Source organism: Canis lupus, chromosome 14, assembly GCF_048164855.1.
Source record: "Canis lupus baileyi chromosome 14, mCanLup2.hap1, whole genome shotgun sequence".
NCBI classification, from domain to species: Eukaryota; Metazoa; Chordata; class Mammalia; order Carnivora; family Canidae; genus Canis; species Canis lupus.
In genome coordinates, this window is record NC_132851.1 from 13,706,240 (window position 1) to 13,722,303 (window position 16,064).

Below are 16,064 nucleotides of genomic sequence, written 5' to 3' on the forward strand. Positions count from 1 at the left end.
GTCAGCCAATCATTTGCCTTCAGCTCAGGTCGTGATCCTAGGGTCCTGAGATCGAGCCCTACCTTAGGTTCTCTCAGTGAGGAGTCTGCTTCTCCTCTATGCCTCTCCCTTGGCTTGTGCTCTCTCTGTCTTGTTCACTCTCCCTCTCTCTAATAAATTATATATATTATATATGTAATATATAATATATATTATATATATTATAATTATATAAGTATATATAAGTAATTATATATAAGTATATATAAGTAATTATATAAGTATAATAAGTAATTATATAAGTATATATAATATAATTACATATATAATATATATAATTTATTCTAGAAATTAACAACAGGGATTGCAAACTGATTTAGGGAACTACTATATCATTTGTAATAACTATTTTACAAAATGAAATTTTTCTCTTTTAAAAACACACAATAGACTTTATTGTATCACCCATCACCACACAGATAATCGTTTTGGAAATACTTTTCCCAAAGCTTTTCAACAATATCGCTCCCTACATTGGTAATTACATTATTTAAAGTACTAGTCAATACATTTTCATACCACATTACACTGATCAAATTGATAAATGTAATATAAGGAGCTAGGCAATTCTGTTCAAAGTCAACTCATCTTTCAAGGTCCAGGTGAAATGTCATCCACTCTGTCATGCTTTGCTTAACACTTTCCTCTAATGCAGAATTATTTCCCTTTGAATGTTCCAATATGTCTTAACTATTCCTGCAATGTTTGAAACAAATCACCCACACCCTGTAGCTTTTACAATAGGTCCTTATTTTTCACTCATGAGCTATTGGACTTGTCTTGGATCCAGACTGTGGATCTGGTTTAGTTCTGTTTTACCATTCCACATTCTCCTTGAATCAATAAAAATATGCAACATTTTCTCATGGCAGATCACAGGACCATGGAATAGTTGCACAGAAAGACATAACACCTCTGTGACTTGGGCTCAGAACTGAAATATTGTCACTTTCCATATTCCTTTGTCTGAATCAAGTCATGTCCAAGACCAGTATGAATATTGGAAAGAAATAATGTGCCCATCCTCTAGCACAAGGCAGAAGGGACTTAATAATTAAAAACAGTAAACCAAGTTAACATAGTATGGCATTTAATCTGTAAATAGGTTTAGCATTTTTTATACTATAGTCAAATATATGTTAGGATGTTGTTGATACATACCCCTGTTGGTGTAAGAAGAACACGACGAGTTGCACAGTGCAACTCAGAAGGTTTCCTTCCATCCCTGAGTTAGCCAATATCTCCATTTTTGTGATAATTATACCATTGCTTTACTTTAGAGTTTGAGAATCCATGGTTTGAAACTTAAACAGTATAGTTTTCATTGTGACTGTTTTAAATGTTAGACAATGAAAGGAAAACTGTATGAATTATTTTGTAACCCATCCTTTCACTATTCTGTTAAGATTCATCCATTTTGACATATGAAGCTATAGTTCATCCATTTACATTGCTATGTACAATTTTTTATTTTTTTATTTTTATTTTTTATTTTTTATTTGTTTTTTAAGTAGGCTCCATGCCTGGTGTAGAGCGCTACTTGGGACTTAAATACATAACCCTGAGATCAGGGCTTGAGCTGAGATTAAGTTGGACACTTAACTGACTGAGCCACTCAGGCATCTCTATCTTTATGAACATATCTATTTATATTTTTCATTATGCTTTATAAGAGTTTTCATATACACACATACCAGTCCTGTATTAAACATTTTTGAAGTCAAAATCTTCTCTAATTTTTGACTTGCTTTTATAGTTGTAATGCTGCTATTTAATGAGAGGTTCTAACCTTAATGTCTTCAAATTTATCAAAAAAATGTTTATTGTTAGTGCATGTGTCTTTTAAAATATATCCATAACTTGATCACATAAACATTTTTCCATTATTATCTTTATTTCATCTGAGACTGTTTCTATCCCTAGTATTGAGTGTCTAGTACCATTTTTTTCTTCCAAATGCCCAATTGTTTTAGCATCATTCATTGAGAAATTAATCCTTTATTCATTGATCTGTACAAATAAGTGTTCAAATTGCAACTGAGTCTATTTGGGGTTTTCTATTCTATCCCAATGTTCTGTTTACCTCTATGCATTGATATGTATTCTTGATATCTGATAGAGTTAGTGCTCCTATCTTGTTTTTACTCAAGAAGAATTTTAGACCTTTTTATCAATGTTCACAGAATTGCTGTAGGTGATTATGATTAGGATCCTACCAATACTACACACCTTTATGGAGGAAATTATCCTCTTTATTATTCTTCCAATCTTTTTATTTATTTTTTATTTTTTTTATATTGGAGTTCAATTTGCCAACATATAGCATAACACCCAGTGCTCATCCCATCAAGTGCCCCCCTCAGCACCCGTCACCCTGTCACCCCAACCCCCCCACCCATCTCCCTTCCACCACCCCTTGTTTGTTTCCTAGAGTTAGGTGTCTCTCATGTTCTGTCAACCTCACTGATATTTTCACTCATTTTATCTCCATTTCCCTTTATTCACTTTCACTATTTTTCATATTCCCTGTATGAGTGAGATCATATAATGACTGTCCTTCTCCGATTGACTTACTTCACTCAGCACAATACCCTCCAGTTCCATCCACGTCGAAGCAAATGATGGGTATTTGTCGTTTCTAATGGCTGATTAATATTCCATTGTACACATATACCACATCTTCTTTATTCATTCATCTTTCGATGGACACTGAGGCTCCTTCCACAGTTTAGCTATCGTGGACATTGCTGTTATAAATATTGGGGTGCTGGTGTTCCGGCGTTTCACTGCATCTGTATCTTTGGGGTAAATCCCCATCAGTGCAATTGCTGGGTTGGAGGGCAGATCTATTTTTTACTCTTTGAGGAACCTCCACACGGTTTTCTAGAGTGGCTGCACCAGTTCACATTCCCACCAACAGTGCAAGAGGGATCCCCTTTCTCCACATCCTCTCCAACATTTGTTGTTTCCTGCCTTGTTAATTTTCCCCATTCTCACTGGTGTGAGGTGGGATCTCGTTGTGGTTTTGATTTGTATTTCCCTGATGGCCAGTGATGTGGAGCATTTTCTCATGTGCGTGTTGGCCATGTGTATGTCTTCCTCTGTGAAATTTCTGTTCATGTCTTTTGCCCGTTTCATGATTGGATTGTTTGTTTCTTTGCTGTTGAGTTTAATAAGTTCTTTATAGATCTTGGATACCAGCCCTTTATCTGATACGTCATTTGCAAATATCATCTCCCATTCTGTAGGTTGTCTTTTGGTTTTGTTGACTGTTTCTTTTGCTGTGCAAAAGCTTCGTATCTTGATGAAGTCCCAATAGTTCATTTTTGCTTTTGTTTCTCTTGCCTTCATGGATGTATCTTGCAAGAAGTTGCTGTGGCCAAGTTCAAAAAGGATGTTGTCTGTGTTCTCCTCTAGGATTTTGCTGGATTCTTGTGTCACATTTAGATCTTTCATCCATTTTGAGTTTATGTTTGTGTATGGTGTAAGAGAATATTCTAGTTTCATTCTTCTGCACGTGGCTGTCCAATTTTCCCAGCACCATTTATTGAAGAGACTGTCCTTTTTCCAGTGGATAGTATTTTCTACATCATTCTTCCAGTCTTGAACATGGTATATCTCTATATTTGTTCCTTCTTGATTTCTTATTTATGCATTATAACACAATTTTCTTTTATAATTATTGAAATGATTTATAAAAATTCAATAAATTATTGAATTTATTAAGCATATCACACATATACTATTGTAAATAACATACATAAAATATATAATCCTTTTATAATGGATTTTTTAACATAAAGGATATTGATTTTCATTTTTTTCATTCTGGAGCAGAGAAGTGATTAATCATAATCCTTGTTTCATAGTCTACTCTTGGTATTTGATTCTTCTACTATATGTTTCTTTTATTTACTCTTAATTATACTTTTAAAATAATATAATTCATGTCCATGCACAATGAAATGATTATTAATTTTGTTGTATACAGTTAATATGCATTTACACATGCTAAACTACTTACCCACACGTTTTTAGCTATTCCTTTTCATTTGTATCAGACCTTTCTGCTTGGAACATGTTCCTTCTGCCTTAAGTACATCCTGTAGAATTTCTCTAGTAATGTCTGCCAATTTAAGTCTCCAATTTTTTAACCCAATATTGTCTTTATTTCACACTTGTTTTTGAAATGTATTTTCACTGAGTGCAGGATTCTAGCTTGACATTTAACCTCTTTAGTACTTTGAAGATATTGCCTGCAGGATAAAGGTGCAGGATGAGTTTACTCCTGTTTGACCTCACATTGAAGTTATAGGCATTTCGAGTCCTGACTTTAAGGAAGATGGCTTCCTATATGACTCTCCTACTGGCATAATATCTAGGCATTTTGTTCAGCAAACCAAAGCTCAAAGTTCACAAGTTTGTAACCACCATCAAAGCAACAGTAACTTTAGTATGCTGCTGACCTCTGTGTTCACCACCGTTTTTTCCTCTCTGTGTTTCAGCATTCAGATACTCGCAAGATAGCTCTTTTACATGTTTGACAGCATTTTCATACTTCATTACACTGATTGAATTGATAAATGTAAGATAAGGAGCTAGTAGACAACTCAGTTAAAAGTCAACTCATCTTTCAAGGTCCAGGTGAAATGTCACCCATTCTATCATGCTTTGCTTAATTTTATGTTATTTTTCAAAGGGAGAATATCTTAAGATGTCTAGCCAGGCATATTGCTGGAAACAAAATTGTCTAACATTTATAGGTTATAAACTGAAAAATTCTTTATTTAGGAAACATTTTATTTTACTTTTTAAAGATTTTATTTATTTATTCATTAGAGAGACAGACAAAGAGAGAGAGAGAGAGAGAGGCAGAGACACAGGCAGAGGGAGAAGCAGGCTCCATGCAGGGGGCCCAACGTGGGACTGGATCCGGGTCTCCAGGATCAGGCCCTGGGCTGAAGGCAGGCGCTAAACTGCTGAGCCACCCAGGGACCCCCCTGATTATTTTTCTAATTATTATAACGGGCTTTCTTCTAGATCCTAAGTTGTTTTCTCCATGCTTTAGCTGTAGGCACTGGATCCCTATGTTTGCTCCTGTCTCTGTGTCTTGGTTTTGCTAATTTGAGCAGTATTATAATATTCCATGAATTGTAAGCGGTATCTTGCCACTTAGATTCTAGCTATGACTTCTAGATATCCAGTACCCTTCTACTAGTAGCCTGATGTCTGCCTCTAACATACTTGGTTCTCAGGCTGGAAGCAAGTATTTCTGAGAGTCTGCTTTTCCTGTGACTAATGAGTTCTGCATTACAAAAAAAAAAAAAAAAAAAAAAAAGATTATACAGAACATATTTCCAGCATTGTGTATCCAAATGACTCAGGAGATTCTGTGACATTCTTGTATTAATTTAGAATCAAAGGAGTATGAGAGAATTAGAGAGGAAAAGATCATTTAGAATCAAAAGAGTATATAAAATCTAGGGAGGAAAGGAAATCCATGAGAAACTCCTGGGGAATAATGCGCTTATTATTAGTATGATTTTAAACCTGTTAATTAAGTTGTTTTCATTATAAAGATTAGTTTAAAAATAGATCAAGTTTATTTAATTGGTTCTGAACTTTTCAAGATTTGAATTTCAAAATTTTTTTAATATCTTAAATCAGGAAGAAATTCTTTAATTACTGGAACACTGTGTAATTCACATTTTATAATTTGATATCAGAAATATTTTTTTTTTCAAAGAAAGATACAGGACTTTCAACAGATGCGGGTGACATCAATAAATCCAAATTTGGAGGGGTGTTGAAAACTGCACTTGATGATTAATTGCATGTGACTGATATCTAATTTAAATTACATGCTTTCCATTTCAAGTTATAAATTCGAATCAGTTTTGTTTGGCTGTACTGACCAATAGTTAACTGCTCATGTGAAAATGCTTGCATATTTTTATATTAGAGTAGTTTAGTGAAAGTTATTTTAAAGTGTAAGTAAATAAAACTAAATAAACTAAGACTAAATAAAAAATAACATTAGCTTATCTCTATAGTTCAATGACACAAGTGTAAAAAAATTTTCCGATGTAAGTTCTTTGACCTCTTAAAAAATGTTGTTAAATTGCTACATATTTTACAGTGCTTTTGTGATGTTAAATATAATTTTATGAATAAAAACTAAAAATAACTCGATTTCCCTTTTTATCCCTATCCATTGTATTTAATTCCACCACAAAAATGAGTTCTAAATCCACAATGTATCCTGAATTATCTGTAGTTTTCCATCTCTAATCACTTTAGTTCAAACTAAACCAGCACCAAATCTCATAAGAACTATTATATTTTCTGAATGGTTTTCCTACTCCATTCTGGTCTGCACTACCAGCTCCATCTTCTTCACACAGCAGCAGTAAAGGGGATTTTTATTTAATTTGTTTTTAATATAAATCTCATGGCTTTCACCTGTCTGTAACTGCATTATAGATTTCATTATTCTTTCTGTTGAAAGAAAGAAAGTCAGGACTAAGTAGCTTATATCGGACTTATATCTTATAGAAAGGACAAAGTACATAAATATACTAAGAATTTGAAGAGTGGAAAGAAACCAGTAGAGGCAGAATGAGACAGCCTACAATTCCTAAGGGAAGAGAAGATTAACTGCATATTCGTCCTGGGGTTCCCCTCCCCCTAAAGAAAATGCTGCTGATAGTTCTGGAAAGCAGTTACAGCAAGAAACTGTAGTCTTACTTTTAAGAAGAAAGACAGGAGTTCTGGGCTCCTAGACTGTGACTTGAAGGGTAATATCAGAGGGAAGAGGGAAATCAGTAACATGAGCCCCAAACTCTGTTTGCAAATTCTCCCTCAAGGTTTTTACTAATCACTAGAGTGCAAAGGTGCATGACAAAAACAGTAAAAAACAAAAAAACAAAAAACAAAAACAAAAAAACCTCATAGGTAGTGGCATTGAAGGATAGAGTGCCAAGCAGTAATTTTAGCTAGTATGTGATGCCAGTGCCAGGAGTTGAGTTCAGAGCCCACCCAAAATAGAGGCGTTGAGTAATATCCCATTTTTTCAGTTGAAATTCAGGATGGGCCACATCTTAGAAGTAATGGATTAAGATGAAATATAACAAAGAAAGATTAATAAAAAAGGGTCAATATTAAATATGACAGCCATTGAAAAGCATAAAACCAAACTTTGGTAGGAAGAAATGACCTACCTATGTTCTTTCTGCATGGCAGAAGAAAAAAATAATCTTCCATAGAGGAAGATAGTATATTCTGGAAACTTGACCAAATTTTAGACTCACTATTCTGTATTCAATTTAAAATGATCTGCTAAAAAATGATCCAACAAGAAAAATTGGCAATATAAATAAATTCAAAAGGGATTTAGGTATGGAATTTTAGACAGGGATGTTCCAATAACTTTGCTTTGTATATCAGAAAAACAGAGGTAAACATGAATAATTATGGAAGAAACTAGAATCAATAAAATATGAGTTAATGGGATATTCTAGAACTGAAAATAAAAATTCAATGGACTAATTACGTATCATATTAGGCATACATAGTCATAAGAAGAGGAGGGAAGTTAGTGATATAGAAGATAAATCAATTGGAAATATTCAGGCTTGTGTGAATTATTTAAATATAAAGATGATGCAGAGAATTCCTGTGTTTTAGTTATTTTTCCACTTATTTCAGAGGTTTTAAAAGTATCTGCAGGATGGGGAACTGCAGAAGGTATGTAAAAGCTTTAGACCCTCCTTGTCTCTAGAGTACACAGGAAAGCCTCTGGGCAAGATTAAAAAAACCTACTAGCTTACGTAATGGTAGACTTCTCCTGGATGACTTCTAACACCTAGTCACATAGACATTCAAACCCTATTAGTTATCCAAGAAGCTTTACTCCTATTGAAATTCTTTTTTCTCATGTATAAAATGGGAAAGATAACCTCTTTTTCTTAAAGAGATAGAATTGAATGAAATGTTTTACAACTTTAATCTATATTAGAATCCCACAGGCTAATTCCTGGCAATAGTAAAAGTTCAACAAATCCATGTTTGTTTTATTTTGGTTTCCTTTCTTTCCTCCATGGTAAGAATACTAGCTTAGGGATAATTAGTTTCCTAATGATGGAATGAGTGGTCTCATAAACCCAAGATTTTTTGAAATTATTTTATTTTCCAGTAAATAGCTTTCTCTGCTTTATGTGAAGTACTTTCCAGCCCCCCCACCCCAATTTTTCCATCTTTTATACTTTCTACATAAGTAATTGAGTTAATGAATAGCCATTCATTTGAAGCCAACTAACTGATTATCGTTAGAAATAATATTATGAAAAATTCTCCAGTGTTAGCTGAACACCACTCACAATTCACATTCAGAACTGATTGGTGTATTTGTTCTGCCTATCTGAGCAAACAAACAAAACCAACCCTAAAATTGCTTAGCTGTAAGAGAAAATTAAATGTTATTGGAAAAAAGTGTCAATATTCCTATCAAGTAATTTGGTTTGAGACAGAGCCAGCCAAATGCACATGCATAAAATCACAAATATTTATATCTACTGCAAACAGAACACTCAAGATTTATACACAGAAAAATAAAAATATAAAACAAATTGATATTCCACAATTTGAGGCATTGAGGGCAATAAATGAATACTTCTAGTAACCTATGTTCAGTACTACAAAATCTCATAATAAATAACTCATTTTTTTCGATGTCATAATTTCTAGATAATAGATTTGGTACTATATGTATAATCTAGCTACTTTATAAACTAATGCTTACCATTGTCCTTCAGACTAATCTTCTACCTTTCTACTTACATACCAGCCTCTACTTTGAACCAGCTATATTCAAATTGAATATTATCATCTTTGTGGAGTGTATTCTGACTATCCTCTGTCTATATCCTCATCCCTCAAATTCTTAATGTATTCATCTTTCTTTTCTTTCTTTCTTTCTTTCTTTTCTTTCTTTCTTTCTTTTCTTTTTCTTTCTTTCTTTCTTTCTTTCTTTCTTTCTTTCTTTCTTTCTTTCTTCTTTCTTTCTTCTTTCTCTTTATTCTTTTTTCTTTATTGTCACTGCATTATGTTGGATTTTTTCCCTTTTTATTTAAATTCAAATCAGTTAACATATAGTGTAGTCTTGGATTCAGGAGTAGAATTTAGTGGTGATTCATCACTTACATATAACATCCAGTGCTCATCACAAGTGCCTTCCATAATACCTATCATGCATTTAACACTTTTCCCCACCCACCTCTCTTTCAGCAATACTCAGTTTGTTCTCTGTAGTTAAGAGTATCTTATGGTATGCCCCTCTCTGCATTTTTATTTTATTTTTCTTCCCTTCTCCTATGTTCATCTTTTTGTTTCTTAAATTCCATGTATCAATGAAATAATATGGTATTTGTCTTTCTCTGGCTGATATATTTCACTTAGTATAATACTCCCTAGTTCCATACACATCATTGCAAATGGCAAGATTTCATTCTTTTTTTTTTTTTTTTGCAAGATTTCATTCTTTTTTTATGGCTGAGTAATATACCAAATTTTATATGTACATATATATATGAATAATATACCAATTATATGTATATATACACCAACCAAATCATTTATATATATATATATATATATATACATACCATGTATATGTATATATACATACCAAATCTTCTTTATATATTCATCAGTTGATGGGCACTTGGGCTCTTTCCCTAGTTTGGCTGTTGTTGATAAAGCTGCTATAAATGTCAGGTTGCATGTACCCCTTCAAATCTGTATTTTTGCATCCTTTGGAAATATACCTAGTAATTCAATTGCTAGATCATAGGATAGTTTTGTTTTTAACTTTTTGAGGAACCTCTATACTGTTTTTCAGAATGGCTATATTACGTTGCATTCCCACCAACAATACATGAGGGTTCCCCTTTCTCTGCATCCTCACCAATATCTCTTGTTTTCTTTGTTGTTAATTGTAGTCATTCCAACAGATGTGAGGTGATATCTCATCGTGGTTTTGATTTGTATTTCCCTGATGGTGAGTGATGTTGAACATCTTTTCATGTATCTGTTAGCCATATAGATGTCTATTTATGTCTTCTGTCCATTTCTTAACTGAATTTTTTTTTATTTTGGTGTTGAGTTTAATAAGTTCTTTGGAGATTGTGGATACTAATCCTTTATCAGATGTTATTTACAAATATATTCTCCTATTTCATAGGCTGCCTTTTAGTTTTGTTGATTGTTTCCTTTACTGTGAAGAAATGTTTATCTTGATTAAGTCTCAAAAGTTCACTTTTGCCTTTGTTTTTCTTGCCTCAGGAGATGTATCTAGTAAGAAGTTGCTATGGACAATGCCAAAGAGGTTGCTGCCTATGTTGTCTTCTAGGATTTTGATAATTTCCTATCTCACATTTAGGTCTTTCATCCATTTTGAACTTATTTTTGTGTGTAGCTTAAGAAAGTGGTCCAGTTTCATTCTTCTGCATGTCACTGTCCAGTATTCTCAACACCATTTGTTGAAGGGATTCTCCTTTTTCTGTCAGCTATTCTTTCCTGCTTTGTTGAAGATTAATTGACCATATATAGTTGTGTGACCATGTCTGGGGTTTCTATCCTGTTCCATTGATCTATGTATCTGTCTTTGTGCCAGTAATCAACAAGATAGTTGTTATAATACAGCTTCAAGTTGGAAATTGTGATGCCTTTTGCTCTGCTTTTCTTTTTCAACATTAATTTGGCTATTTGGAGTCTTTTCTCATTTCATACAAATTTTAGGATTTTCTAGCTCTGCAAAAAATGCCAGTGGTGTTTTGAAAGGGACTGCATTAAATGTGTAGATCGTTTTAGGTAGTATAGACATTTAAACAATATTTGTTCTTTCAGTCCATGATCATGGAATGTCTTCATTTCTTTGTGTCATCTTTAATTTCTTTTATAAATGTTCTACAGTTTTTAGAGTATGGACATTTCACTTTTTGTTTGGGTTTGTTCCTAGGTCTCTTATGGTTCTGGTACAATTGTCAATGGGATTGATTTCTTGATTTCTCTTTCTCCTGCTTCATTGTTGGTGTATAGTAATGTTACAGATTTCTGTACATTGATTTTGTATCCTGCAACTTTACTGAATTCATGTCTATCAGTTCTAGCGATTATTTGGTGGAGTCTTTCAGGTTTCCTGTGGAGTATCATATCAACTGTGAAGAATGAAAGTTTGACTTCTTTCCTGATTTGGATACCTATTATTTCTTTTTGTTTTCTGAATGCTTAGGCTAGGACTCCTAGTACCATGTTGAACAACAGTGGTGAGAGTGGACATCCCTGTTGTGTTCCTGACCTTACAGGAAAAACTCAGTTTTTCCCCATCTAGGATGATATTCACTGTGAGTCTTCTGTATACAGCCTTTATGATGTTGAAGTATGTTCCTTCTATCCCTACTTTGTTGGTTTTTTTTTCCAAGAAATAATGCTGCATTTTGTCAAATACTTTTTCTGCATTTATGGAGAGTATCATGTGGTTCTTATCCTTTTATTAAAGTGGTGTATTATGTTACTTGATTTGCAGATACTGAACCACCTCTGCAGCCCAGGAATAAATACCAGTTTGTTGTGGTGAATAATTCTTTTAATGTACTGTTGGTTGAGATTTTGTAGTATCTTATTGAGAATTTGTCTGTAACAGTGGTCTGTAATTCTCCTTTAGTGGGCTCTCTGTTTAGTTTTGGAATCAAGATAATGCTGGCAACCTAGAATGAGTTTGGAAGTTTTCCTTCTATCTCTATTTTTTAGAACCGTTTTAGAAGAATAGGTATTAAATCTTCCTTAAATGTTTGGTAAAATTCCCCTGGAAGCCATCCAGCCCTAGACTCTTGTTTCTTGGGAGATTTTTGATTACTGATTCAATATCTTTGCTGCTTATGGATCTCTTTAAGTTTTCTATTTCTTCCTGTTTCAGTTTTGATGGTTTATATGTTTCTAGGAATTTATCCATTTCTTCCAGATTGCCCAATTTGTTGGCATGCTGGATTTTTATATTAGAACAGATTGTTGCCTTCCAGGAGAGCCATATTACAAGATCTTTACATATCCCCAAGTGTGCAAATATATGTTTAAATAGAACCTAGTCTTTTCTCCAAGTCACATTTTTGATGAATTCATAAGATTTTCTTTGTCTACCTTCATTTTGTAAATATTTGCCATTTCATCATCCACTACAAGTTATCTTTCACCTAAACATTTTCCTACATAACCAATATTTATGTTCCTCCATGAATATTTATGCATACATAAGGGTAATAAAAGAATAGCACCCAGGTGATATATTAATATCTGTGTTTAGGTTCATTCTTTAGTGGAGTGAGGGTCCACCACATGGACCAACTTCAGTATTTTGCAATTCAAATTGAGACTTCATTGATCATATAAAATGCTCTTTGTCATTAGCCAATAAATTTGCTTGTGAGTATTGAATATAGGAAACATTAAATTTGTCTGTTCCACAGTTCTAATCTATTTTTTCTTACTCTAGAAAGTGTATTTTACTTTTGTCTATCTCCTTTTCAGCTTCTGGATGGTAAGGATTTATAGAAGAAGCTGTAAAATTTGCTGTCCCTAACTATACCCCATAAAAAGGTAAGATTGGCCCAAATAGTTATATTAACTGTCATTGTTAATCATATTATCTATCCCAGTGGAAAAATTAATGGCCTCATAAACTCAAAACTTTTTAAAAATTATTTTATTTTCCAGTAAAAAGCTTCCCCCTGCTTTATGCCATTAGTCAATGGGTCATATTCAATGATAATATTACTATCACTGCTTTTCTAGAATTCATTTTAATTGGTTATAAATCGCATCTAATAAAGTGCACAAATCTTAGCAGAACAATTCAATGAAATTTTACACATATATACACTCCTGTAAACTGCCATCCAGGTGGACATATAGATCTTTCCCATCACTCCATAATTTCTGTCCTCTAATTACACATATATTAGACTTTTTTTTCAATGTCCCATTTCTCTTTTCCTTCTGTGTTTCTGTTTTGACATCTTCTATTGTCTAGCATGTGTTTACTACTCTTTATCTTCTGTAGTTAGTTTGTTGTTAATTACATCCAATGAGTTCTTAATTTTAGTCATAGTATTTAATGGAATGTTTATTTGAATAATTTTTGTAGATGTTAAATACATGTTGAAATTCTCTGTAAGTTAAGCTATTTTGTCCATATTTTCTTCAATTCTCTTTTAGTGCTCTTCCTCCCAGAACTGCATTGTCCCACCTTGTACATTGTCCCACCTTGTAGTTGGCTCAGGAGTCAGCTGAATAATCTGAAGTAAATATTTATAAAAGATCTCGGGGATCCTTAAATGCATTTGCCTTTATTTCAGTGTCTTTCCCTATCTCTCCCTTCCTTTTCTTCTAAGACTGGTTCTTCCTGCTAAGGATCTACAGTGTTCTGCTTCAGCCTGAAAATTACCCTGAACGAAGACAGAGGTGAATGTCAGATTCCTATCACATGTTTTCTTCTCTCAAGTATGAAAGCTTCCAAATGATTGCTAATAACTTTAAACCTTTTGTTTTATAAATTTTGTGCAGCTTTTATACATTAATTTTGGGCATTTTTATCTAAATGGAACATGAATCACATATGTTTGATGTTTCCCTTCTTACTCTCATATAGTGGGTATCAAGTACAGTTTATTCTATTCATCTCTAACTATGAACATGCCACAATTATTTTCACAGTAAGTACTATCAGGTAATTTTTAATCTAATTTTATGCCTCCAGCATGATTTGATTTACACTTTGGTTTTATTTTATATTTTCATATATATTATAATGAGCTTGATAATTTTTAAGTTGTTTACTGGATGTTAGCTTATTCCCTTTGTTAAATGCATAGTTAAGTCTCTTGCTCACTTTTATACTCTACTGTCTTTTTATAGATTTATAAAAGCTCATCGTATGTCCTGGATACTTTATGTTTCACAAATATCATCTCAGTATCTTTAATTTAATAACGTCTTATAATGAACAAAATATCTTAATTTTTAAGTAGTCCATTTACTCAGTGTTTTCAGGAATGGTTAGTCCTTTTTTTGTCCTATTTAAAATATTATGTTTGCAAATCATGTATCCTAGAAGGGTATAATATACAAAATACATAAAGAACTTATGCAAGTCAGTAACAAAAACAATCAGATTAAAAAGTTGGCAGAGGAGGGGCACCTGGATGGCATAGTCTGGGCATCCAACTCTTGGTTTCTGCTCTGGTCATGGTCTTTGGATCATGAAATCAAGCCCCCAGACATGGAGTCTGCTAAGATTCTCTCTGCCTTTCCCCTTTCTGTGCACCTCCCCCAATTAAATAAGTCTTTTTAAAAAAGTGGCAGAGGATATGAATAGCCATTTTCCAAAGAGGGCATATAGATGGCCTACAGGCACAGAAAAAGATGTTGAACTTTGCTAGTCATTAGATAAACGCAAATCAAATCCAGTGAGACACCACTTCACATCTACTAGGATGGCTATTATCAAGCAAAGAAACAAATGAAAAATAACAAATATTGGCAAGGATGTGGGGAAATTGGAATTCTTGTGCATTGCTGATGGAATGTAAAATGATGTAATACTATGGAAAAAAATTTAGCTGTTCCTCAAAAGCCAACCATAGAATTACTGTATGATTGAGCAATTTCATGCCTGAGTATATACCCAAAGGAAATGAAAGCAGAGACTTGAACGTACATTTGTATGCCACTGTTCATTGTTGCATAATTCTAAATAGTCACAAAGTAGAAACAACCTATGAGTGAATAAAAAATATGATATATAATATATAATGAGATATTAGCCTAATACATGGTATAATGTGAAGTTTGAAGATATTGTGGCTAAGTGAAGTAAATCAGACACAAAAGGACAAATATCCTATGATGTCACTCATATGAACTACCTAGAATAGGCAAATTCATAGAGATAGAAAGTGATTAGCCGTTAACACCGTTTTGGGGAGGGGGATAGGAAGTAATTGCTTAAGATTACAAAGTTTCTAATGAAAAACTTTGAAAATACATAGTGGTGATGGGTGTACAACATTGTGAATATAATTCCACTAAATTGTACAATTTAAAGTGGTTAAAATGAATAAACAAAATGGTTAATATGGTAAGCTTATTGTTTTTTTAAGATTTTTATTTTATTATTATTATTATTTTTTTTTTATTCATGATTGACATAGAGAGAGAGAGGCAGAGACACAGGCAGAGGGAGAAGCAGGCTCTATGACTGGAGCCGGACTCGGGACTCAATCCCGGAAACCCAAAGGCAGGCACTAAACAGCTGAGCCACCCAGGGATTCCCCGGTAAGCTTATTGTTATGCATACATTATCACAACTAAAATACCAAAAATGGGGCAGCCCCAGATGGCTCAGCTGTTAAGCACTCCCTTTAGTCCAGGGCCTGATCCTGGAGACCTGGGATCAAGTCCCACGTCAGGCTTCCTGCATGGAGCCTGCTTTTCCCTCTGCCTGTGTCTCTGACTCTCTCTCTCTGTGTCTCTCATGAATAAATAAATAAATCTTAAAATAAAGTAAAATACCAAAAATATGTTGTCTAGGATATGATGCATGATCACGATGAATCACCAAAATGAGCCTGTAGTTTCTGGAGCCACTCCAATTAAGATGATATCTTTTACGGGGATCCCTGGGTGGCGCAGCGGTTTGGCGCCTGCCTTTGGCCCAGGGCGCGGTCCTGGAGACCAGGGATGAATCCCACGTTGGGCTCCCGGTGCATGGAGCCTGCTTCTCCCTCTGCCTATGTCTCTGCCTCTCTCTCTCTCTCTGTGACTATCATAAATAAATACAAATTAAAAAAAAAAAGATATCTTTTACTATCTCTTTACTCCTACTTAAATTTTATCATTAGAATAGTTGCATCTTTGCTTCATCAACTGGATTTTGCGCACTGCAAAGTAGTGGTCAAGCCCCAGATCTTCAA

At 33.8% G+C, this 16,064-nt stretch overlaps 1 long non-coding RNA gene across 10 annotated transcripts in view; it reads left to right on the forward strand.

Moving 5' to 3' along the window:
- The window catches only part of LOC140603731 (uncharacterized), a 128,274-nt gene that overhangs the window by 70,185 nt on the left and 42,025 nt on the right, over nt 1-16,064 (forward strand). For 8 of the 10 annotated variants that reach the window (XR_012006714.1, XR_012006712.1, XR_012006718.1 and 5 more), the window contains 3 exons: nt 12,622-12,690; nt 13,485-13,554; nt 13,742-13,805. This is a non-coding gene — a long non-coding RNA (uncharacterized lncRNA). Of the gene's footprint in view, nt 1-7,746; nt 7,786-10,021; nt 10,097-12,621; nt 12,691-13,484; nt 13,555-13,741; nt 13,806-16,064 lie in introns of those variants that run through there. The other 2 variants (XR_012006716.1, XR_012006717.1) reach the window with 2 other exon arrangements.